At 42.5% G+C, this 25,269-nt stretch overlaps 1 long non-coding RNA gene across 1 annotated transcript in view; it reads right to left on the bottom strand.

Moving 5' to 3' along the window:
* LOC148539327 (uncharacterized) overlaps positions 1-25,269 on the bottom strand; it is a 43,925-nt gene that overhangs the window by 7,536 nt on the left and 11,120 nt on the right. The window contains exon 3 of the long non-coding RNA XR_015870265.1: positions 3,457-3,520. This is a non-coding gene — a long non-coding RNA (uncharacterized LOC148539327). The remainder of the gene's footprint in view (positions 1-3,456; positions 3,521-25,269) is intronic.

Below are 25,269 nucleotides of genomic sequence, written 5' to 3'. Positions count from 1 at the left end.
TGCTTCATGACCCAAACCCAAAACTGAAGACCTCTCACTATGCCTAAGCCTCGCAAGTCGGCTCCCCCTGGTGATCTTACCACCTTTATAAATAAAATGCAGGCTCCATCTCATAAGACAGTGGCTCCCTCCATATCTGCTCATATTTCAGAACTGGAAGAGGAGTCGAATTCACCAGCAGGCTCTATGAGAGATAGCATTGCCTCCATTCTTTCTCAGATTAAATCACTTAAAAATGCATTCCACTCTGAGATTCAAAAAGTGGTCTCTGGTCTCAAAACAGAGGTTTCAGAGCTTGGAACTCGCACTGATAAGATGGATTATAAAATGGATGAAGTAATCCAATTCCAACAGGAGATGGAGCATTCTATGTCCGCTATGCAGGTTGACATCCATTTACTTCAAGATCAGCAGGAGGATATCGAGAATAGAGCCCGACGGAATAACTTGTGGATCATGAATATCCTGAATTCATTGAACCGGCTCAATTGGAAGACTTCCTCATTTGCTTCTTTCAACACCTGCTTCCCGCCACTCCAGTGGACGAGTTTCTTCTGGACAGGGCGCATCGCACATTGCGGGCAAAGCCGGCACATTTGGCTCCTCCACGGGATGTGGTGTTACGGTGCCACTATTTCAAGACGAAGGCGAGGCTGCTGGCGAGAGCGAGACAAATGTGTCTTCGACTTGCATCACCTTATGGTCTTCCAAGATCTCTCCCCTATGACCCTTAAAAGGTGCTTCGATCTTCGGGACTATACCCAGGTTCTCCAGGACAATCATATTAAGTATAGATGGGGTTTTCCTTTTTCTCTGATTGTTTCATCTGAAGGGAGACAACTGTCCACTAAATCCAAAGAAGATGCTCTTCGATTGCTGACAAAGCTCAACCTGTCTCCTCTTGGCACTGCGACTGCTCCGACATCTCAAAAGAGTCTGACTAACAAGCAGTTTTCTGTCTCTCCCACACCTCCAAGGGCTTCACAGCGTGTTTGGTCAACAGTGCCTTCTACTTCTACCTCTCCCAACAATCCACCTTGAGTTTGGTTCTTCACTCATCCTGGTTGGAGCTATGCCAATTTTTTGCTAACCCTTTTTGAGTTGTTATTATAAAATTGGGTTGGTTTACTTTTGATGTCTTATTTAGTAAGTCAATGTTTGTGTGAAGTATCTGTGCTTTTGCAGGTTTGTTTTTTTTGGTTTCTCTAGATATTTTTTATAAAAATTTTGGGATAAATGTTTTCTTTTTTTATATATATTATATGTATTATTTTTCGGTCATGTTAGCAGTGTGACCTCGCTTTTTGATTTCTATAATATGCTTCCGTATTATGGATAATTTCTGTATTTGTAATTTGTATTGAGTGGGTTCTTTTTTCAGTGATATCAGTTTGAGTGAGGCTAGTGCCTTACCCCTTCTGGTCAATATGACCCTTTCTGAGCTTTGGTGGGATATTTTCTCCTACCGTTCCTCTAGGCACTCAGTATGTTGGACTCTTCCCTTTTGGGGTTTACGAGTCTTAATTTTTCCTTTTATGTATTATTTTATTTTGTTTCATTGCTTTTTTTTATCTTTTCCTAATTCTGATTTTATTTTCTCTTTTTTTCGGGGAGGGGGGGGCATTTTTTGTTATATTTGATACATAATTATCATTATTATAAATGTAAATTCGTATTGTAACTTACAATGTTAAGGGTCTAAATAGCCCACAAAAGTGGGCCAAGTTATTCTTAGATTTAAAGCGAATGTCCAGTGATTTGATTTTTCTCCAGGAAACACATTGCCGAGGTTCTTTACACCCTGAAGTCCTTCCTCAAGGTATCCTGTTGTATTTCATGCCTGTGATCACTCACAAAAAAAAAGGGGAGTGGCGGTTCTGGTTGCTAGTCATTTACAGTTGGAACCGGAAACGGTGTTCAGAGATAGGAGAGGTAGGTTTATTATCATAGTGGGCATGTTAAATAATTCATTGGTTACATTGATTTACATTTGGGGCATAAACACTCACCAATCTTCTTTTTTTGCTGCTCTTGACTCAAAAATTTCTCATTACGTAAAAGGGAGGTTATTTTAGTAGGGGATTTTAATACAGTTCTTCATCAAAAATATGACCGATCCCACCCCTTGCCTCCTTCATTAACTTATATTGAAGAGCGTAATTCTAAAGCCCTACTCAAAAAACACTTATTATTTGACACCTGGTGGGTGCAGGACCCTCTTGCTAAAGATTATATCTTTAGATTATATATATATATATACCAAATGCATAAAATATATACCAGAATTGATATGATATTTGTTGGTCAGGCCATGACTCCTCATATTAAGGGGGTTAATATAAACTTTATCACATGGTCCGACCACGCCCCAGTCTCCTCTACTTTGTCTTGTCTTTCCCCTATATCTCTACCTCCCTCCTGGTGCCTAAATGATTCTCTTCTTCAAAATACAGATGTTTTAGTACAGATTTCCCAATCACTCAAAGATTATTTTTCCATAAATCAGTCCCCTGATATCAAAGATATGACTTTGTGGGAAGCCCACAGAGCATTTCTTTGTGGACATCTTATTCAAATGGCTTCTAGAATTAAACGACAACGTACCCAAGCCATTTTAGATTTAACTACACAGCTGCACCAACTAGAATTAAAATATAAATCTACTCTTATTCAATCCGACCTAGATCAGCTCATTAAAATTCGAGGAGAACTCAATATGTTATTGTCTCATAAGACAGAATTCAGCCTCCGTCGTTTAAATCAGAAGTATTATGAAAAGGGGGATAAAGCCGGTAAGCTACTAGCTCATGAATTGCGAACTAAAGTCTCATCTAAAAATATTTTGTCGATTAAAATTAGAGTGGGTGGGTGATCTAACACATGACCCCGGGAGGATAGTGAAGGAATTTGAAACCTTTTATCAAAATTTGTATAACTCCAACCACAACTCTGTTCCATCTCCCTCTTTAGATAAAGACATTGATTTTTGGGGGGCAAAGTGTCATCTCCCTAAATTAAGTAGTTCTATGGTTGCTCATCTAAGCTCAGATATCTCTTTAGAAGAGTTGGAGGAGATGTTAAAATCTCAAAAATCTGGTAAAGCCCCTGGTCCAGACGGCTTCTCCCTACTGTACTATAAGAAATTTTAATCTATTTTATTACCCCATTTGTGCAGACTTTTTAATGGGTTTCTTAAGGAATCAGGACCTAAATTCAAGTAAAGCTACAATTTTTTCAGCCAGTCAAGTACCTATTCAGAAACTGTTACAATAACCAAAGGAAACATTTATTCACCAACGAGTTTATAACCTAGATTGACACTTTAGAGGACATCTAGGGAATTCTTAAAAAATACCATATAGGTATGATTTAGTGCAGTTCTTCAAAGGAGTAAACCTAAATATTGTATTGTAAATAAGGTAACAAATTGTTTGGTATGAATTTATCATCATTTACCTATTTAACTGTTAATGAGATCCAAAGGAAAGCTCATTCTTGAAAGTTCTTCAGTGAAGCGTTCCTGAAAAATAAAGAGTAAACTTATTTACATCCATTGTGTTTAATATGTGTAAACTATTCTGTGAACACAATGTACAATATCAAGTCAGATTGAGAAGTTTACTGCAAACAAAGCAGTAGCTAGCTTGTATTGGATTTCTCTAAACAGAGAGAAGTACACAAACAGAAAATAGAGGCCTTGCCTCTCTGTCGTGGGTAGAAAATGAAAGATGAGGATATAAAGGTGAGATACAAAAGTGAAGGTCATAGAAGAATAATATCTCTTCACCTACTACATTTAGGTAAACCTAACCTGTGAGTATACCAGTACCTCTAGGAGGAGTTTATTACACATGCCCTTGGGAAGCATTAGGTAAAATCCATGGGTGGAGCTAGACACACCCCTTTAGCAGAGCAGGACTCTCCCCCTTGGTGCAAGGCAAATTAATTTTACTACAGTAATCTTGAAATGATTTTTCAAAAGTAGGCAAATACCATTTAGTGTGTCTGGCTTCACTTGCCAGGTGGGTGCGTTCTGTGTGGTTCACTTGTTTTGATACATTTAAAAACATAAAAAGTTCCTTGGAAGCAGCAGCATGCAATAACATTCACAGGGAGAGATTGAAGTAGAGCACAGGTTCTCAAACTCGGTCCTCAGGATCCCAAACAGTGCATGTTTTCCAGGTCTCCTCACTGAATCACAAGTGAAATAATTAGCTCCACCTGTGGATCTTTTAAAATGTGTCAGTGAGCAATGAATACACCTGTGCACCTGCTGGGTGACCTGGAAAATGTGAACTGTGAGGGGCCCTGAGGACTGAGTTTGAGAACCACTGAAGTAGAGCTTTCGATCAGATGGTAGAGAGAGATACCAGATGCTGGAAAAAAGTGTCCTGGGAGTGTGTCTGTGAATTGGAGAAGGTAACTTAGATAACAGGCAGGTGTGTGGTTTTATGCTATGGAAGATGTAGATGGATGTAGCAAAATGGGTAACTGACTTTTAATACAGAATGGTAGGTGAAGGCAGCATTTGCTTGATACCTGTCTGAGAGTTTTATGCCCTGTTTCACAATTCAGTTTTAACTCTGCTTTATAACTTTATATACAAACTGACATATGCAGAATCACTTGATGCTCGGTAGGTAAAATATGATCATATAGCGGCTAGATATGAATCAGCTGCAGAATGCAGGGAGTGGTTCCATTATTAGCAGAACGCTCCCTTACACCGGGGGAATCTATGCAGTGCTTTCACTGAACACATGAAAATAACTCTTTAATAAAGAGATGGTTGGCAAACAGCAGAGCCATAACATAAATCTACCTGTGGAAAAAGGATACAGCATTAAAGATGTATACATAATACATGATGGCATTATATAGGCAATAATATCTACACACTAAAAAGCACATTACAAGTTCCCTCTGTGCATACATTTATTACACTAAACCCACCTATAGTATGTCTAGAAGAGAATAGCACTCTAGGTGCAATGGATTGGTCACTAAAGAAAATCTCATTTCCTTTTTTAGTTTCAGCCAATCTCTATAAATGATATCAGCAGATGCAGCTTTGGCCTGTTCACACATACATTCTTTTTCCAAAATGAATTCCACCTCTGAGTCGGAGTAACTAAAATCATCCCACGCCAGGAACAGCAGTGGGTTGAATACTGTTTGTTAGGATCGTGTGCATAAATTAGATTGTAGATATTTACTTGAGAAACGTATTAAAGTAACATCTAGAGAGTCTCTGCCTTGGATAAATCAATTTGATGTCCTGTCCTATAGACTTAACAAAATTGCTAAGAAACATTGGCCTCTTATTAAGTCGGATGACATGTTGCCCCTATCCTCCACTGATATTATGCCATGCTACTCTAGGAGTCGGAATCTTCTTGAACTCCTGGTAAAAACAGATATTACTAATACGGATGGTGGCACAATCCCTAAACACTTCTTATCTAATAAGAAAACTGGATACTTTAGGTGCACTTGTGTTTATGTCCTCATACATCAGCAATTGTGCAATTTGCAATCAATTGTCTATAAAAAGCTTTTCCTTTTCCAATCGATTGCCAAATTGCCACAATCGATTGAAAAAAGAGAAAGATTTTTATATACAATCGATTGCAAATTGCACAATTGCTGGCCACACATTAGACTAAAGCTGGCCACACATCTAAAGATTATCTGTCCAACCAGCCAACTAGTTGATTGGTTGGAATGAAAATCTGGTAAGGAATACAGGGCCTGATTCAGTGCCGCTCGTATGCGGCCGCTCGTTCGCTCCGAGCGATGTTTGCCCAACTGCGCATGCGTAAGGATCGTTATATGCATGCGCTAACCAGTCAGTGCGGCCGAAATTCATGTGCTCGCAAAATAGCGAATGCCTGCTATTTTGAGTGACAGAAAGAGGCGTATGTGGGTGGTAACAGGGGAAGGTGTTTGAAAATGGGGAGTGGAAATCAGAACGCAGGCGTGCTTAAAGGTCAAAACGGGCGTTTTATGGGTGTGCATATTTAAAACAGCAGCGTCATTGACCACGTCACTGGGTTATTTTATAGTCAGAACTGTTCGCAAAATTGTGGTAGCAAACACCAACCCCAAGAATAGCGAGCAGTTCATACCCTTGTCGATGTACTCGATTAATCTAATAAATAGCGGACATGACGTAAAATGCGAGCGGCCAGGGGGCGTATTTTTCAAAAAAACGAACGCAAGTTTTGTTCGCTCGTTCAGACATAGAGGCGTGAACAGACCGCAAACAGCGAACGGTTCATTTGAATAGCCACCCCTAGTTTTAGAACGAACGACCGCAAATAGCGAGTGGCTCTGAATGAGGGCCACAATCAGCAATTTGCTCCCAAACGCTGGAAAATGGACCAAAACTGTTGTTTGAACAATAGTTTATATCAAACATTTAACAAACTTGTCTGACCGACCATTTTCATCTTTTCTGGCATTTAGGAGCAAATTGCTGATCATCATTTACTCCCATACGTTACCAGATTTTCATTCCAACCAATCAACAAGTTGGCTGGTTGGATGTAAGTTGGTCCAGTGTGTGGCCAGCTTTACTTTCATCCAACCATCCAACTAGGTTGGAATGAAAATCTGGTAACGTATGGGAGTAAAACATGATCAGTAATTTGCTCCTAAATGCCAGAAAACAGATGAAAATGGTTGTTCAGACAAGTTTGTTAAATGTTTGATCTAAACAATTTGTTCAAACAACAGTTTTTGTCCATTTTCCATTGTTTGGGAGCAAATTGCTGATTGTCATTTGCTTTCATACCTTAACAAGTTGGCTGGTTGGATGTAAGTTGGTCTAGTGTGTGGCCAGCTTTACAGGGGTATTCAATATGAAAGGTTAACTTCCCTGGCGAAGTTAACATTTCATATCGGAGTTTTTTTCTGCGTAAAGGTATGGTGCGTGCTCCCGCTTATCCCCATATTCAAAATAAAACGAAAACGGGAAACTCCGAAGTTGGATTTGCGTAAAGTTACGAATTTTTCCTTAAAATAATTGTAAGACCCCCCTAAAGTTGTAAAAACATGGGGGAACACTATGGGTACCCCCGTTTTAGCCTTTAATTGAAAGTCGGGGATTTAAATAGTGATGCAGAAGAGCTCTTAGGTTATTTTTTTCGTTTTTTTAAGTGGTCCCAACAAATTTGGGGTACATGAAAATGGGTACTAGCATATTTTGGTGTCCCTAAAGTAATTTTTTAAAAATTCTGCATTTGTGCACCTGCCGCTATAATTCTATTCTAGAAAACATCTGCCGCATACTTGCAGAATAGCCCAGAACCTATTTCCCTATTGTTTAACAATTTGTTCCCATTTTTTTTTTGCACCCCAATTTTTTAATACATTTTTTGGGGTGTCCCTATTTTTTTTAAACTTTTTTTGACACAGTTCTTTTTTAAATGTCAATCTCAGGGGTGCAGGCTATTTTTTTTAAGCCTGCACCCCTAAACCCCAATTCTGCACTTTTTTTCGACACCTATTCAATGGTGAAAAGTTATCACCGTTTTTTATCAAAGACTTTTCAAAACTGCGATAAGTCTTTGAAATTGAATACGGTGTAAAACTAAAACAAGTGATATTAACGCAAAAACGTTAAAAAGTGCGATATTAACGATGTTATCGCACCCATAATGAATACCACTATTAGTCTCTTACAGAATCACAAGTGAAATAATTAGTTCCACCTGTGGATCTTTTAAAATGTGTCAGCGAGTAATGACTACACCTGAGCACCTGCCTGGTGACCTGGAAAATGTGAAATGTGTGGGGTCCTGAGAACCGAGTTTGAGAACCACTGTCCTAGAAGAGTCACTTTTTCATCTGTAAACCTGTAACCAAATTTTGCTTCCAGTATCCTTAAAGGAGCAGCGTAATGGTGCGTATCCACTTGCCAATAGAGGAACGACAGTATGATTACAACATTGTAATCGTACAGTTGCTCCTCATCCTCTGCTGTGCCTACACTGAACGATATGTCATTCAGTGCAGGCACCCTTCATCATCCCCGAACATCTAACGAGCGTGCCAAATAGCGAGCGTACATCCCCGAAGTGGTTTGAAGGGAACGCACGCACTAGTACTACCCGGAAGTTGGCCTGAGACATTTCGATTAACTGCTCGTTTATTCTGCCTACCTCCCTCAATCGTAACATGCCAATCAATATATCAATTAGCTTAATTGTTTTTTTTTTTTTTTTTTTACACAATGCAATAAACTTTATTTATGTCCGTGTTTGTGTTTACCCGCAGAATACGTACGGCTTAAACATTCGCTTTTATTTGTCAAAATACATGTTAACCCCTATTAAATAATTGGTCTATTTGTTTTTAGCCCCGCATATTTCATGGAGTTCATTTTTTAATGTAAATTTGCTTACGCATGTCACTGCATTAAGCCTATCATAAGTCTCCTCAGATTTCTGGCCCTGTCGAACACATGACTCATACACTAACCAATAGAATTGCTCCTGTTAATATCCTAAATACATTAGCCAATCAGAAAATTTTTGAGCACTTTATCAAAAATGATTTTTTGGAAAAACTCCATTGCCATCATGAGAGCCTCCGCATTCACCAGGCGCGAGCTGCTGGTGCTTACGGAGGTGATGGATCGGCGGATAACCAGCCAGCCTCCACCCATCACCAACCGGGAGAAGCGATCCGCATATGTGGAGGTTCGGGCCCGCCTGCGCTCCTTCGGCTCAAGCCGCCATATCGGACCTGCAACGGCGGACGCCCCGCTTGCTGGCATGCTTTCGCATGCAGATCGCTGCGAGTAAGTTTAATGGATTGTGGTTTTCATGTTTGTCTTTGTGGCCCTAACTGCATGGCCATGTTTTCCGTGTCTTTCATATTTATTCATTCTCCTCATATCTGCATGGCCATGTTTTCAGTGTCTTTCATATTTATTCATTCTCCTCATATCTGCATGGCCATGTTTTCCCTGTCTTTCATCTTTATTCATTCTCCTCCTATCTGCATGGCCATGTTTTCCCTGTCTTTCATATTTATTCATTCTCCTCCTATCTACATGGCCATGTTTTCCCTGTCTTTCATCTTTATTCATTCTCCTCCTATCTGCATGGCCATGTTTTCCGTGTCTTTCATATTTATTCATTCTCCTCCTATCTACATGGCCATGTTTTCCCTGTCTTTCATCTTTATTCATTCTCCTCCTATCTGCATGGCCATGTTTTCCGTGTCTTTCATATTTATTCATTCTCCTATCTGCATGGCCATGTTTTCCGTGTCTTTCATATTTATTCATTCTCCTCATATCTGCATGGCCATGTTTTCCCTGTCTTTCATATTTATTCATTCTAATTTTTTTTTTTTTTTTTTGGGGTTTGGGGGTGCATTTGAAATTGAGTTTGTTTGCGGATTTATGTTGGATCTAACCACAATTTGTTTACCATCTTTTAGGGGCCCAGCGAAGACTACGCCATCAGCGTCCCGCCAGACGGCGAGCACGGCCACTTTCCCCCACCCCCAGCCAACACTCCAACTCCACTCCTTCCCCTATTCCCCCCTCCTCCCCAGCCTTCCTACACCCTCAGCCAGATTTTTCTGGACTCCTTCCCCTCCGTCCCAATTCCCCCTCTCCTCCAACCACCCCTCTTCGAATGACCCCCTCCCCGGAGTCGGTCATTACACCGCCCCGATCTTTGGGGAATGGACCCACCTCCGAGGAGGACGATGGAGGGCCTTCTGTAGCTGGCGTTGGGTCTTCCGGTATGTTTTTTTTTGCTGTTTATTTTCGACACAAACTGTTTGTTTTTTGTTTATAATTTTATGTTTTTTGTTTGTTTAACCCAAAAATAAGTGGTTTTGGTCATTTGCCGTAACCTGTTACTGCTGTTTTCAACATACACATAGCACACCTGTCTGAATTTGGACATAGGCCTTGTATTTTTGCCCTACACCATTTTAGTGTGATGAATTTTAATGCAGTTTTTTTTTTTTTTTTTTTATTGTTTTTTTATGTGGTTTCACTATTGTTGTATTAATCCCCAATTTTTTCTCACCCACAGAGGAACAGAGGCTTCAGGCAAATTTAGCCGGATGTGTGGCCCAGATGCACAGCCAAATCATCGGGGTGCTGGTGGTCCTTGACCGTATGTCGGTCCTCCTTAGGGAGTAGTTTTTTTTTGTTCAACATTCTGTAAATAAATTGTTTTGTTTGAAGTTACGTTCTGGCTTATTCGTTTTGTCCCAACCACATATTGTTTACCCTGACATAAGTATAGTGTTCCTGCAAGGATTTCACATTTGGGCCAATAAGAGTGTGCGTTGTATTTTTGGGTCAAACAGCCACAAGAAACACCTAACAGTACAAATCTGATTTCCCTTTTTTGGTGTAGTCACAATTAGATATTTCAACATTTTCCAGGTTCCTAGTTGGTGTGCAAGCAGCTTAGGGCAATATTACGAAGCAAAAGGATTGTACAGGCTTCCTTTTGGTGTTGGTTTGGACCCAGAATAAAGGAATCATTTTTGCACAAATGGCGTCAGTACTGGATTACCCCTTAGTCAAATGTTACATGTGTGAACCTGGTTACACTTGGTGGTAACTTAACAAAAAAGGGACAACATTTCACTCTAAAAACATTTATTACCAACATAACAGAAATTTCAAAGTGGTCACTCACAAACAAAACACACAGTGATAATCTCAAATACAACACATACCAAAAAACAAACACCCAAAAAAAACAATCAAGAACTGGTTGACGAAGGACCATGCCAACATGATTCCACATATATGGCGTGGCAATAAGTGTTCCAGAATATAGCCACAAAATATCCACATACAGGTTTTGTAAGGGTAGCAGGAAGTAGTCATCGTTGGAGTGCCAAAGATTATGTCAAAAAACAGAAGAGGGAGAAACAAATTAGCAAAAAATTAGATGCTCTCAAACAAACCCAACCACATTAGGTATCAACACTGGTTTTTTGCAAATAATTACCTAAAAAATCTGGCCACCACATCATCGCGTATGGCCCCCCCACATACTGACCTCCGACCAACCTCGGGGGGGCCATCCTCAGGTAAGGCATCCTCTGGCTGCATTGGGACACCACTCCTTATGGCGATGTTGTGAAATATCCCACACAGGACCACAATTTTTGAAACCATATCAGGCAAATACATGAGTTCGCCACCAGAGCAGTGGAGGCATCTGAATCGGCCTTTTAAAAGGCCGATACAGCGCTCCACCACTTGCCTGGTGGCAGTAAGTGCGGAATTATACTCACTTTGTGGCCCTGGTGTGGGAGCCAAATAAGGAGTGAGCAGCCAGGGTGTGCAAGGGTAGCCACTGTCTCCTGTGAAAACGAAAAGACATCAGGCTCACTCTGTATGAAGCTTACCATTGTTATGTACTAAAGATCTCCACTTACCCAGAAGCCACGCATCACCAGCTTGTAGGTTGGTTAATTTGTGCCATATCCCTGATTGCCGGATGACGAAGGAGTCATGTGCACTTCCTGGTAATTTTGCATTCAGGGACAGGATCTGGAGGGAGGCATCACATACCACCATTACATTGAGGGAGTGATAGTGTTTATGGTTTCTAAATATTGCCTCCAGCCGTGCTGGAGGCTGAAGTGGTATGTGAGTACCATCCACAACCCCTATGATGTGTGGGAAGCCAGCTATTTGGTAAAAATTGGCCTTGGCCACACTAAGGGCACCCATATCCAAAGGCATTTGAATAAAATGATGGAGGTGCTTGAAAAGTGCCTCCATCACTGCCCTCAGGATCCGGGAAAAGGAGGATTGTGAGATGCCCGCCACTATTCCCACCGTTGTTTGGAACGATCCTGAGGCACAGAAATGTAACACCGCCATTAATTGCGTAAGTGGTGGAATTGCTGTAGGACTGTCAATTTGCCGCTCAAGATCACTCTCTATTAATGAGAGAGTGTCTATGATGATTTTTGGAGGAAGACGGTATCGTCTTAAAACCTCATCATCTGGCATTCCAAAAAGGGTGACATGTGTTCGAAATATCTGGGGCCTTGCACGCCTACGATGCCTACGCCTGGGACGAGATTGAGGTTGGTCGGCTTCCGGGAGCAAGGCCAGAACAATCCGACCCAAATCAACCTGAAAAGACAACATTGGAAGGTCAGCCTTTTTACAACACCCAAAAAAAATACATGTAACTTTGCTTTCAAATACCATCCAGTGATGCTTACATGCCGGGGTATTGTCATGATATGTTGTAACTGCAAATAATAACATCAAAAATATACATCATTTTATGCTGGCCATGTCATTATCACAAATTTAAGCAACACAAAACATAAAAGGGGACACACACACATTTGGCACAAGAGCAAAACGACGTTACGCACACTACGCCAAATAGAGGCCAAATGTAATCAACCAATGCTCCAGGCGACAAAAAACATTATTAAGGGATGAATACACATTTCACAATGCGCTAATTAATTCGCCAATACAGGGCACAATAGCAAGTAGTAAAAATGCGCTAATTAGATCGCAAATACAGGGCACAATAGCAAGTAGTAAAAATGCGCTATTTAGATCGCAAATACAGGGCACAATAGCAAGTAGTAAAAATGCGCTAATTAGTTCGCAAATACAGGGCACAATAGCAAGTAGTAAAAATGCGCTAATTAGATCGCAAATACAGGGCACAATAACAAGTAGTAAAAATGCGCTAATTAGTTCGCAAATACAGGGCACAATAGCAAGTAGTAAAAATGTGCTAATTAGTTCGCAAATACAGGGCACAATAGCAAGTAGTAAAAATGCGCTAATTAGTTCGCAAATACAGGGCACAATAGCAAGTAGTAAAAATGCGCTAATTAGTTCGCAAATACAGGGCACAATAGCAAGTAGTTAAAATGCACTAATTAGTTTGCAAATACAGGGCACAATAACGGCGCCAAAAATTTTTTACAAAAAACACAGAGTTCGATTTGGCAAAAAACAACGTCACATGTGGAAGGCCAACCAAAGTTGCGTACAGACAAACAAGAACATTCCCTAAACAATTTAACACATGAACTTACCAAGAGCTAATATCTAAGAAACCGGACCAAAATGTCTTTGGGGCAGAGCCAAAAAAAAACCTAAGAGAGATGAAATGACGGAAAAAAAATATTAGGAAAATCAACACCACAATGAGAGACAAATTGCCCCGAAGTTATACTTCCCCAAACTTACCAAAACTGGAAACGAGCCAAAAAAACAAAAGTGAAAAAAAGGAACTGAAAACCAAGAAAAACCGCTAACCCCCCCAAAAAAACAATAAACGCAATCTCCTAAACCAGCCAACAATCAACTCCAACCAACTTAACCTCCAACATTCAATAAACGCCACCTCGAGTCGAAATGCCACAACCCATCAATAGTGTTTAGTTTCCCGCCCAAATTAAGGAAGGATCAGAGGAACGCACAATCAATGATGCGGCCGCAAAATAAGGACGCATGTATAAATACGTCACGAGACAAAAACACAATTCTGGTGTATTTCTAGTTGGAACAACACACATGGATACAGACCAGGAAAACAATGGACAACAGTCCCGCGGTAAGTATTTCATGCATTTTGACTCAATGATTAATTCTAAACATATTATTGTGCAAGTTGGGAAGTTGAGATTTCTTCAAATTACCCCAAATAGGTGAGGAGGATGACATGGAAGAGGCTGCTGGGCCCAGTAATCCGGGCAAAGCTGCCAAAAAGAAAAGGCAGCCACAATTCACAAGAAAGGAGATGGAGGTTTTGATTCAGAAGTGTGTGGACATCCTGCCACAGGCAGACAGGAATATGAGTGCAAGCCAGAAGTGGAGAATGTGGGAAGAGGTAGCCGTGGAGGTCAATAGGGTGGGGGATTATGTCCGTCTAGCCCGGGATGTCAAACGGCGGTAAGTAAACACTTGACCACCCTAAAACCAACAACCCAATCAAATAAAAAGTAATGGTTCCAATTTAACCCACAGATGGCAAGACTTCAAATATCGGCTGAAACAAAAAATGGCACACAGGGCTAGGCATGCAAGGGGGACAGGTGGAGGTCCCACCCCTGTGTCATTGGAGTTTACAGATTTAGAAGAGCTGGCACAGGGGTGTGTGCAGCCTGTGGAGGTGTTTGGCGTGTCCAACATGGATACGGACATGCCAGACTTTGCGGCTCCTCATGTTGTCCCAGGTAAATGTTGTGATGTCACCAACTGTGAAATGTTATTGTGCCAATATGTAGATTCTAATGTGAGTCTTTTCTCATTTTTCCAACAGAGACACAGGCGGATGAGTCTGCTCCAGAGGGGTGCCTTGGCCGCGGAATTTCTGCTGGCTCTGCAGGGGAGGAACCAGTACATCCGGCTGAGGACCCTGCAGAAGCCAGTCCAGGGCAATCCCCCTCGCAGGCAGTGTCCCTCCTCACAGAACTCAATTTAAAATAGGATTTCCATACGGAGATTCTGCAGAGGATGGACGCCAGTCTGGTACGGGTGGCTGAGGCCCTGGAGCAAAATGCTGCGGCCAACGTGACCATTGGTCAGGCCCTGGCGGAAAATACCAGGGCCAACATCCGCATCGCCACTGCCCTGGAGCAGCTCGTTTGCCAGCACATGGTGGAGCCGACCTCCCTTCCTGCCGGAACATCAGGATCCTCCACCTCTGGCACAACATCAGCCAATCCTCCAAATGTGCCTAGCCCTGTGCCTAGTCCAGAGGCCACAACATCTGCCTCTGGACAGGCCAGCCCGATGACATCCCGGACCCGGTCTGGCGCCCTCCCTCCCCCAGCCAAACGGGCGAAAAAACGGTGACACCATTGGCTACTTTTCCCACAATCCTTCTGTGCTTGCCTCATATGCCTTTCTGGCCAAAACTTCCCTCTCCTTTCTTGTGAATTGTTTTTAATTTTTACATTTACGTTTATTCAAAAATTATTGTTTGCACAATTAATAAATATTGTGGAACACTGCCCAAAATGTTGTAGTTCAATATGTTTTTTTTTATGGGTGGATACAAATAAATTTTCCAGAAATGTACGACTTTGTATTCTGACATTCTTTACAAAATGGGTTACTTTTAATCCGGGCCCACAAGCCAACAACGTTCAAAAACACAAATTACACATTGTAAAAAAAGTGCTCGTTAAGGAACGTTTTAAACATTACCTAAGGAGTAAAAAACACCTTGCAAACACAAAATGAGGGACCAAACCTAAACATGATGACATTATTGTTACAATAGTCCAAAAACGAACACATTGCGGCCAAAATACACCCCCACAAATGTACGCTAATTGATTGTGTAATCCAGACATCAGCAGCTATGATTTCCACCTGCGTTCGGTTTTGTGCTATCCAAAAAAACTGCTTTCCAAACACATACCAAGCCGGTTTTCAATCCAACACTAATTGAGTTTCTGACAAGCCGTGATTAATCGATGCAACATCGTGGAGTGCCGGGACGGAGGAGAAGGCCATCGCCACTGTGGTCGAGTTATCCAGCCCCTAAGCTGTGCGAGCATTTTGAAGGGAAAGAGGATCATCCAGTGACGTATGAGTTTGTACGAACACATTTGACGTTCGCATCTGTTAATGTATGTACGCCCCAAAAACGCCTCGCCACGCCTGCGTTTTTCCATCTCCACCCCCATCAACGCCCAAAAACGGCCTGTTCTGTCAATCACATTTGACATGTCACTTCCTGTACGCTATTTGATGAACGAGACAAAAAAAACTCGCAATCAGCCGTACGCACATGCGCAGTGTAACACCGGCGCATGCGCGGTTAGTCAACATCGGAACGCAACGAGCGTACTGCCTCTAACGAACGGCTCTGAATCAGGGCCAAGGTTTATAAGACATTCAGAATAGCATGTAGTAGGAGCGGATAAGGAGCGTTGTCTGTTGGTGTAACCGGGGAAATGCTTAAGGTCAATTACTTATCTTTCAATGTACAGTATAAAATAGTGTTTTTCCTTGTATCTTTGACACTCTACTTGTTGTCTTTCTTAGAGTTCATCCGTCCAGGGTTGTTCATATGCATATGAAAATAGACATAATATAAAGAAAAATGTGTAGTTACCTTCAGTAAAGTCAACTTTCTAAAATAGAAAATGAATGTGCTAGGGCTCTATTTTACTCCTAGGGAATACATGCATTTTAAATGTACACGTAATTGTACCGTTATTCCCAATCCCCTGCAGTGCCTGCACTGAACGATTAGTCGTTCAGTGTGGGCACCTTCCATCATCCCTGAACGTGGTCAATCTGTCTATATTGGCAGATTGACCGCATGTCCAGACGATGATAGATGTCGGAAATGACCATCGGGAGCGGGCATCGCTGGTCGTTTCCAACATTACACTGCACGATTTATGCATGATTAATGAGCGATTGAACGATTACGATGTCGTAATTATTCAATCGCTCATTTATATCGGCAAGTGGATATGCACCTTTAGGATGCGCACACAGTAATTGTATACTAGTTCAAATTAATTTGAATCGCTGCTAACACTCACCCCAAAAGGAAACAGAAGTTGGTTTCCCTTACCTGTTCACCGCACCAGCAGCCCCCCTGCTGTGTCCCCAGCCAGGGCCGGCCGGCCCATTACGTGAAGTATGCAGCCGCGTACGGCGCCTAGCTGCAAGGGCGCCGTGTCCGGAGTCCCGTAGCTGTCCACCACATATGCCACTGCATTGCCCGTCGGCGCCGCCAGTGCTGCAGCCTGAACACTGTCGGTGATTGACAGTACAGCCTGTACTGTCAATCACTGACAGTGTTCACGTTGCAGCTAATTCGGCGGCGCCATGATGGCCAATGCCTCTTTCCAGTTCCCACTGTCTCCCAGAATGCCTGTGCGGTGCACCGCGTGACGTCATCGCGGCCACACCTGGCTTTCTGGGACGCAGGGGAGAGAACTATAGACATGGACCAGCCTGCAGGGCCGAGAGGCGGAGGAGCTGCCTTTGCCTGGAGGGAAGCACAGCAGGTGAGTCACTGGGGGAACAAAAGGATTAGGAGGCGGTGAATTGCTGGGGGGGTGGGGATTAGGAGGCAGTGAATGCTGAGGAGAGGGGGGGAGGCATTACATGTGTTTGGCATGATGCATTATAATGGGCATTACATGTGTGGCATAATGTATTAGGGCATTACATGTGTGGCATAATATATTATAAAGGGCATTACATGTGTGTCATAATATATTATAAAGGGCATTACATGTGTGTGGCATAATGTATTATAAAGGCCATTACATGTGTGTGGCATAATGTATTAGAAAGGACATTACTGCGTGTGGCATAATGTATTAGAAAGGGTGATCAATTGGGGATGTTTCGCAAGGACACGCCCCCTCTTTGAAAGCGGCTTGCGCAGAGAAACGCCATCTGTAAAGACTTTTTTTCCAACTGCTGTCACTCTCACCCTGCTCTCACCCTCTCCCTGTCACCAATTGCTGTCACCCTCTACCTTTCGTCAACCATTGCTGTCACCCTCACCCACTGCTGTCATCCTCTCCTTGTCACCCAGTGCTATCACCCTCTCCGTGTTACTCAGTGCTATTTCCCTTTCCCTGACATCACCTCTTACCCCGAGACCCTCTCCCTGTCATCAACCTCTCCGTCATCACCCTCTCTCTGTCACCCACTGATGTCACTCTTTCCCTGCTGTCACCCTCTCCCTGTCGTCACCTAGTGCTGTCACCCTCTCCCTGTCGTCACCTAGTGCTGTTACCCTCTCCCTGTCATCACCCAGTGCTGTTACCCTCTCCCTGAATATGTATCTTTGGGTATAATTGTATCTTAGCACCCAGGGTGGTCCTCCGGTATAAGGACTTCATACATATTCATGTGGGGGCCTATATGTGTGTGTTTAATTATTATCAGGTGTGGGCTGTGTTTTTTTTTTGCGAGCCTAAAAGCATAATTATTTTCACATGGGGCTAATGTGTTTTTTTTTTCTTTATGGGTTGCCTATAGGGGGGCATCCTATTAGCCGCAGGGTGTCCCCCATGAATAATTACTGTCAAAAATACCTGCTGCACGGGGAAAGGCTGTACAATTAAATAGCTTTTTTCTCGCGCCTGAAAAATCGGGATTATTTCAACAGGGGGCGCCAAAATCTATATCCGCTTACCAAAACTCAGGAACTCTCTCTCAGCTTGCGCTGAGAAACACGTTGCACTGGCAATGCAAGGGAGCTCTGAACTCCCTTTTATACCCAGCGCCCAGCCGTGAGTGGTCAGAGAGTGAGCATGTGACATGCCAGGATTGGGGAACTAGGTTACATGGCCGAAAGCAAGATGGCGGCGCCCATGCCGGAGTGGAACGGAAACACCGCCAGGGGTACCCGGCACAGAGTGACAATATGCCCACACAGGACCATGCACAGCAAATGCTCCCCGCCAGGCACCAGTACTACCACCAGACGCTCCCCGCCATAACATCTGCACAGGTAACACCCGTCGACCACCATGCCGAGAAACCCTTGTCGTGACAGTACCCCCCCTTTTATGGGTGGCCTCAGGACACTCACCAGGCTTTTCAGGATGAGCAGTATGGAACTTCCTGATGAGTGCGGGAGCATGGATGTCTCGGGCATCGGTCCAGCAGCATTCTTCCGGGGAGTAACCCCTCCAGTCCAGGAGGTATTGCAAATGACCCCTACAGACACGGGAATCCAGGACCTGGGAAACCTCAAATTCCACATCTCTTTCGGTCTGGACACGAGGAGGAACAGGGAGAATCTTACGGAACTTGTTCAGGATCAGAGGTTTGAGTAGGGAAATATGGAAAGAATTTGGGACTTTCAAATATGAAGGCAGCTGAAGGCGATACGCCACAGGATTGATTATTTCAATAATAGAGAAGGGTCCGATGAAACGTGGAGCAAATTTCATTGCGGGTACTCTGAGCCGTAGGTTCCGGATAGACATCCACACCTGATCTCCAACTTGCATACAGGACACCTTTCTCCGTTTCTTGTCTGCCTGAAGTTTGTAACGAGAGGACGCCTTCTCTAAATCAGCACGTACCTGAGCCCAATTTGACGCAAACCTCCGTACAGTATAATCCACGGCTGGAACATCAAAGACGGGTAGGCTTTGGAACTCAGGGACTCGGGGATGGAGACCGTATACAATCTGGACCGGGGTTTGGTTTGTGGAAGAATGATATGAGGTATTGCAAATTCAGCCCAGGGTAATAATACCGACCAATTGTCTTGAGACGATGACATGAAGATCCTTAGGAAGGTCTAAAGATCTTGATTAACCCTTTCTGTAGATCCATTACTTTGCGGGTGGTAAACTGTGGAGAAATTCAGTTTAACTTGTAGAACAGAACACAGTGCTCTCCAGAACCTTGCCACGAATTGAGCTCCACGATCAGAGACTATTTCTGTAGGAAGACCGTGGAGACGGAATATATGTTTGAGGAACAGATGAGCCAAATCCGAAGCAGTAGAAAGTTTCTTTAGGGAGACATAATGGACCATTTTCGAAAATCGGTCTACCACGACCCAGATGGTAGTATATCCCTGGGAACTTGGCAAATCAGTCACAAAGTCCATGGAGAGATGCGTCCACGGATGCAATGGGATAGGCAGGGGTAACAACTCACCAGCTGGGGCTTGATGCAAGGATTTGTGCTGGGCACATGAGGTACATGATGAGATGAACTCCAATACATCAGCTTTCCTCTATGGCCACCAATAGGCTCTCTTCAAAAGCTCCAGAGTCTTCCGAGTACCAGAATGGCCCGCAAAGCATGAGAAGCCGCTTCCTTAACTCCGGGCCACAAAGGTTTTCCCAGTAGGTGGTTGCAATTGTATGGTGGCAAACACCCTTGACTCCAGCACAGGAGTGCTGCATAGAATTTCAGAATTATTATTACAAGAGAGGGACCTTGATAAAGCATCTGCTTTTTGATTAAGAGCTCCAGAACGGAAGGTCAGAGTAAACTGGAAGCGAGCGAAGAATATTGCCCACTGGGCCAGATGAGGACTTACACACTGGATATTCTTGAGGAAGAGGAGGTTTCTATGGTCAGTAAAGACAGTAAAGGGAAACTTAGCCCCTTCTAGCAGATATCTCCTTTCCTTCAGTGCCAATTTTACTGCCGAGAGCTCTTGTTCTCCTATGGCGTAGTTCTTCTCTGCAGGAGAAAATTTCTTGGAAAAGAATCCACAGGGGTTGACTCGGGTTGTCTTCGTAGTGCTGGGATAGGATGGCTCCCATTGCCTCTGATGATGCGTCAACCTCCAACAAGAAGGGTTTATCCAGGTCTGGTTGTCTTAAAACAGGAGCTGTAATAAATGCCTGCTTTAAAAGCTGGAAGGCTGTCTCTGCTTCAGGTGACCATAGAGCAGGATTAGCACCTTTTACGAGTCGGGGCCATGATGGGAAAATCCTTTGATAAAACATCTGTAGTAGTTGGCAAATCCGAGCAATCTCTGAATGGCTTTCAAGGTCTGAGGTCGGGACCAATCCAGGATTGCCTGAACCTTCTTGGGGTTCATTTCTAAACTGGAGACCGAGATGACATAGCCAAGGAATGGCACACTGGGTACACTAAAAACACAGTTTTCCAGTTTGCAGTAAAGATGATTTTTCCTTAGTCGGGCCAACAGTTCCTTCACGTATTTATAATGTTCCTCTGGAGAAGACGAGAAAATCAATATATCATCCAAATAGACAACTTCTGAAACATATAGTAGATCTCGAAAAATTTAATTTACAAAGCCTTGAAAGACAGCAGGGGCATTACATAATTCAAAGGGCATCACAAGGTATTCAAAATGACCATCCCTGGTATTAAAAGCAGTTTTCCATTCATCGCCTGCACGGATACGATTGAGATTATAGGCCCCTCGCAAATCTACTTTTGAGAATATGATGGATCCTTTGACTCTGTCGAACAACTCTGTGATTAAAGGGAGTGGATACCGATTCTTGACCATTATATCATTAAGACCCCGATAGTCTATACATGGTCTCATACCACCATCCTTCTTAGCAACAACAAAGAACCCTGCTCCGGCAGGAGAGGTGTAAGGACGGATGAACCCCTTCTCCAAATTCTCCTGGATGTATTCAGACATAGCTTTGGTCTCTGGCAAGGACAGAGGATAGGTGCGACCACGAGGAGGCATCTTGTCCGGCAATAATTCGATTGGGCAATCCCATTCTCTGTGAGGAAGTAAGATATTTGCCTGTTGTTCAGAAAAATCATCAGTAAATATTTGATAGTCTTTGGGAATTGCTGATGGTTTTATTGAGACTGTTTTCCTTACAGGTCGTATCTTAGGAAGACAGGATTTCTGACAGTCAGCTCCCCATGAAAGGATTTGCATTGAGCACCAATCTATCCTGGGATTGTGCTGGCGTAACCACGGTAGCCCTAAAATGATGTATTGGGAGGCTTCAGGAATCACTAGGAATCTCAGAGACACGGAATGCAGTGCTCCTATGCGGCTGGGTTTCCTTGGTGACGATTCCATTAGTCAGAGGCCGTCCATCTACAGCGGTCAAGGAAATTGAGTGGTCGAGGAGAGTACAAGGAATCTGTAGTTTGTCAACTAAACTGGAAGTCATGAAATTTCCGGCTGCTCCAGAATCTAATAATGCAGCAACAAAGACAGGTTTCAACTTGAAATCTAAGGCTAGGTTTAATAAGAAATCTTTACAGGTTGGGGACGGGCTCAATACTCCCAACTTGATGTCCCCAGGGTCAGTTAGGAACGGGCGTTTCTTGATTTACGGGAACAGGAGGCCCTCAGGTGACCCGCTTCTCCACAGTATAGGCAGAGGTTTTTTAATATTCTTCTCTGGTGTTCCTCTTTGGAGAGATGGGTATGATTCACCTGCATAGGCTCTTCATCTGTAGAAGGAGGGGATGGACGGGTAGTAGAAGGAGGGGTAAATGACCTTTGCCGATCAGTTCTATTTTTTTCAGCTTGATGTTCTCTAAAGCGTAGATCGATCTTGTTACAGAGAGAAATCATATCGTCCAGATTAGTGGGTAGTTCACGGGTGACTAGATCATCTTTCAGGCGATCGGAAAGCCCATGCCAATAAGCTGAGGTGAGGGCTACCACATTCCACTTGAGCTCTGATGATAAAATCTGAAACTGTATGGCATACTGGCTGACAGGATGGGTTCCTTGTTTCAGTGTCATGATACTGGATGAAGCCGATACGGTACGCCCAGGCTCATTGAAAATCCTCCTGAATGATGACACAAAGTTAGTGTAGTTATCCAGCAAAGAATCTGAACGCTCCCAGAGTGGGGAAGCCCAATGCAAGGCTGAGCCAGACAACAGTGACATGATGTAGGCCACTTTAGTTCTTGCAGTGGGAAAATTATCAGGCTGTAGGGTAAAATGTATATCACACTGATTCAGGAACCCCCGACAAAGCCTGGGGTTGCCATCAAATTTACTTGGCATAGGAAGATGTAACCAAGGGGATGTCCTGTACCCCGTATTTTCAGGCACAGAAATAGGTGTAACTACTCTAACATTAGGGGAGGGCAGAGAGGTTTGCATGTTATCCTGTCGTTTAGTCATTTCTTGCAGGAACTGGGCCATTTGGTGCTGCATAGCTACCAGGTTTTCCAAATGGCCTGCGATGCACTGGAATAAATCCGCTCCAGACTTTTTCACATTTGATGACAAGTTCTTCCTACAGATCCGAGGAACAGCGATTGGCGCTGCATGTGCGCCCACGTATGCTAACCTGTTCCTCGGATTGGGTGAAAGGGAGATTGTCTTCAATGAAGTCAATGAACATCTTACTAGCCACATTACCACCTGGCTAAGGTATATCGATGACATTTTTATGATATGGCATGGTAGTCAAAATGATTTACTTACTTTCATTCAGGAACTAAACAATAACTCAATCAATCTGAAACTAACATATTCTGTCAATAAGGATGAGGCCATCTTTCTCGACCTCCGTTTGTTTACGGATAATGATGGTCATGTACTGACAGAACTATTCAGAAAAGAGACAGCTATGAACAGCCTTCTTCATAGTAACAGTGCCCACTTTCCACCCACCATCAAAAACATACCGAAGGGCGAGTTTCTTAGACTCAGAAGAAACTGCACAACTGACGACACCTTCTTATTAAAAAGTAAAGATCTGACGGAACGCCTTCTTCACAGAGGCTACAGCAACAAAATGATTAAGAACGCCAAACATCAGGCTCTTAAAACAAACAGACAAACCTTGATCTTCACTAATAAACCTAAAGAACAAAATAATCAGGTCAGGTTCATCACTAACTACTGTAAAGAGTGGCAAGAACTTCAAACGATGGTTACAAGACACTGGCACATCTTACTTATGGATGAGGATCTGAAAAAATGCTTGGAGAACAAACCCACCTTTAGTTGGCGAAGATCTCCAAACCTTAGGGATAAACTAGTCACAAGTCATTTTGTAGGAATCCCCAGAAGAAAAACAAAATTAAGAGGGACCTTCCCATGTGGCAAGTGCAAAGCTTGTAGGTATATCTTTAAAAAAGACAGTGTAATTGATAGATATGGCCAAAATATCAATCTCACACAATTCATTAATTGCGATGCCATGGGGTTATATACTGCCTGGAGTGCAGCTGTAACCTCAGATACATAGGCATGACCAGTCGCATTTTTAAACAACGAATACTGGAGCACGTGGGAAACCTCAAAAATGCTAAAGATGATCTTGTCAAGATGAAGAAACTAACATCAGTCGCCAGACACTTCTTGAAATACCACAACGGATACACCCAAGATTTAAAAGTGCTCGGTCTGGAACACGTAAGATTGGGCGGTCGAGGTGGCAATCTGACAAAAGTATTACTTCAACGGGAAAGTAAATGGACTTTCAGACTTAATACTGTGAGCCCTAATGGGCTCAATGAAATGATCAACTATAGTACATTTTTATGAAACTTTATGGAGCGGTCATAACCATAATTGACCAATGCTGCTCCATATACTTTTTCCTTTTTTCCTCTCGTTTATTAACTTTATGAACCAGAAGATTGTGTATACCATCACATCTATATATTCTCTATACACTTTTTATTTTATTTTGATCTTATTTTAGATCCAATCATTGGCACAGTTAATTATTGTAGAATTAGTTGGGACTTATGCCCAAAAATTCCCCCCCCCCTTTTTTTTAGGTATATCACATTTCTGCCATTTTTTCCTTATTCACATTTAATGTCTTATCACTTATTATTCCTATATAATCATACCCTACACAGTCATTAAATATTTTTTTTCATTTCACTCCATTGTAACTCACTATATGTTTATCATTCTAATGACTCAACACTTTATTCACTTTACTCCTTACTTTATGTATGTGTGTGTATGTATATGTAAATATATGAATATACATATATATATATATATCAATATTTTTATTACTATTTATTATTCAAAATAAAATAATTTTCATCATTGATTTTTATATTTACTTTAATTTTTATTTTTGCATTCTATATATATTTGTTCTAAAACATTTTTTCCAATTCACCCTATCATTCACATCACTTACACATTCTTATTATCCCATTCTTTATTATTTCTTTATTATTTTAACATTATTTGTTCCTCATATACTATATAATTCCGCTTTTTTACATAAATTCTTAGTCTATTTATTTTTAACCTCATTCTGCATTTCTAGTGATTGATTCTCCATTTGTTTTCCCAGTAACCATGGTTGCATAACACGCAGCTGTTCTGTCTAATCAGGACGTAGACAGTCTTCAGCCTCATCTAAATACACACCTCCCTTCCTGGTGACTCATTTCCCTCTCTCTAACTACTAACCAATAGAGAGAGACTTTACTCCAACCTATCAGCGAGTGTGTTACACACGCTGGATAGAACATGCGCCCTTGGATTGGCCATAACACAGGGTAAAAGTTCACCTGTGTTTCTCTGCTTACCGGCATCTGACTGAGGAAGCGATCAGTGAAACGCGTGTCTCAGACCCGAGAATCCCGCTGTGTACAGGCGGGATTCAGCACAGCAGCACAGTCACAGGCTTTCCATGACAGATCCTCTCCACCTAACGCTGGCTCTTTATTTATGAGCACCCAGGTACTTTCTATACTTTCTTCTTACTTTTAGCACTTGTGGTGACTATACATCTTATGTGTGAGCACATGAACCTGCAATGCGTATAAGCAACAGGGCTCTGCTCACACTAGATTAGTCACACTGCAGCTGT

This window comes from Taudactylus pleione, unplaced genomic scaffold (genome assembly GCF_031769625.1).
Source record: "Taudactylus pleione unplaced genomic scaffold, aTauple2 ptg000026l, whole genome shotgun sequence".
In the NCBI taxonomy this organism is placed as follows: domain Eukaryota; kingdom Metazoa; phylum Chordata; class Amphibia; order Anura; family Myobatrachidae; genus Taudactylus; species Taudactylus pleione.
The sequence above is the reverse complement of the archived record's forward strand: the minus strand, read 5'-3'. Positions and strand labels throughout refer to the sequence as shown.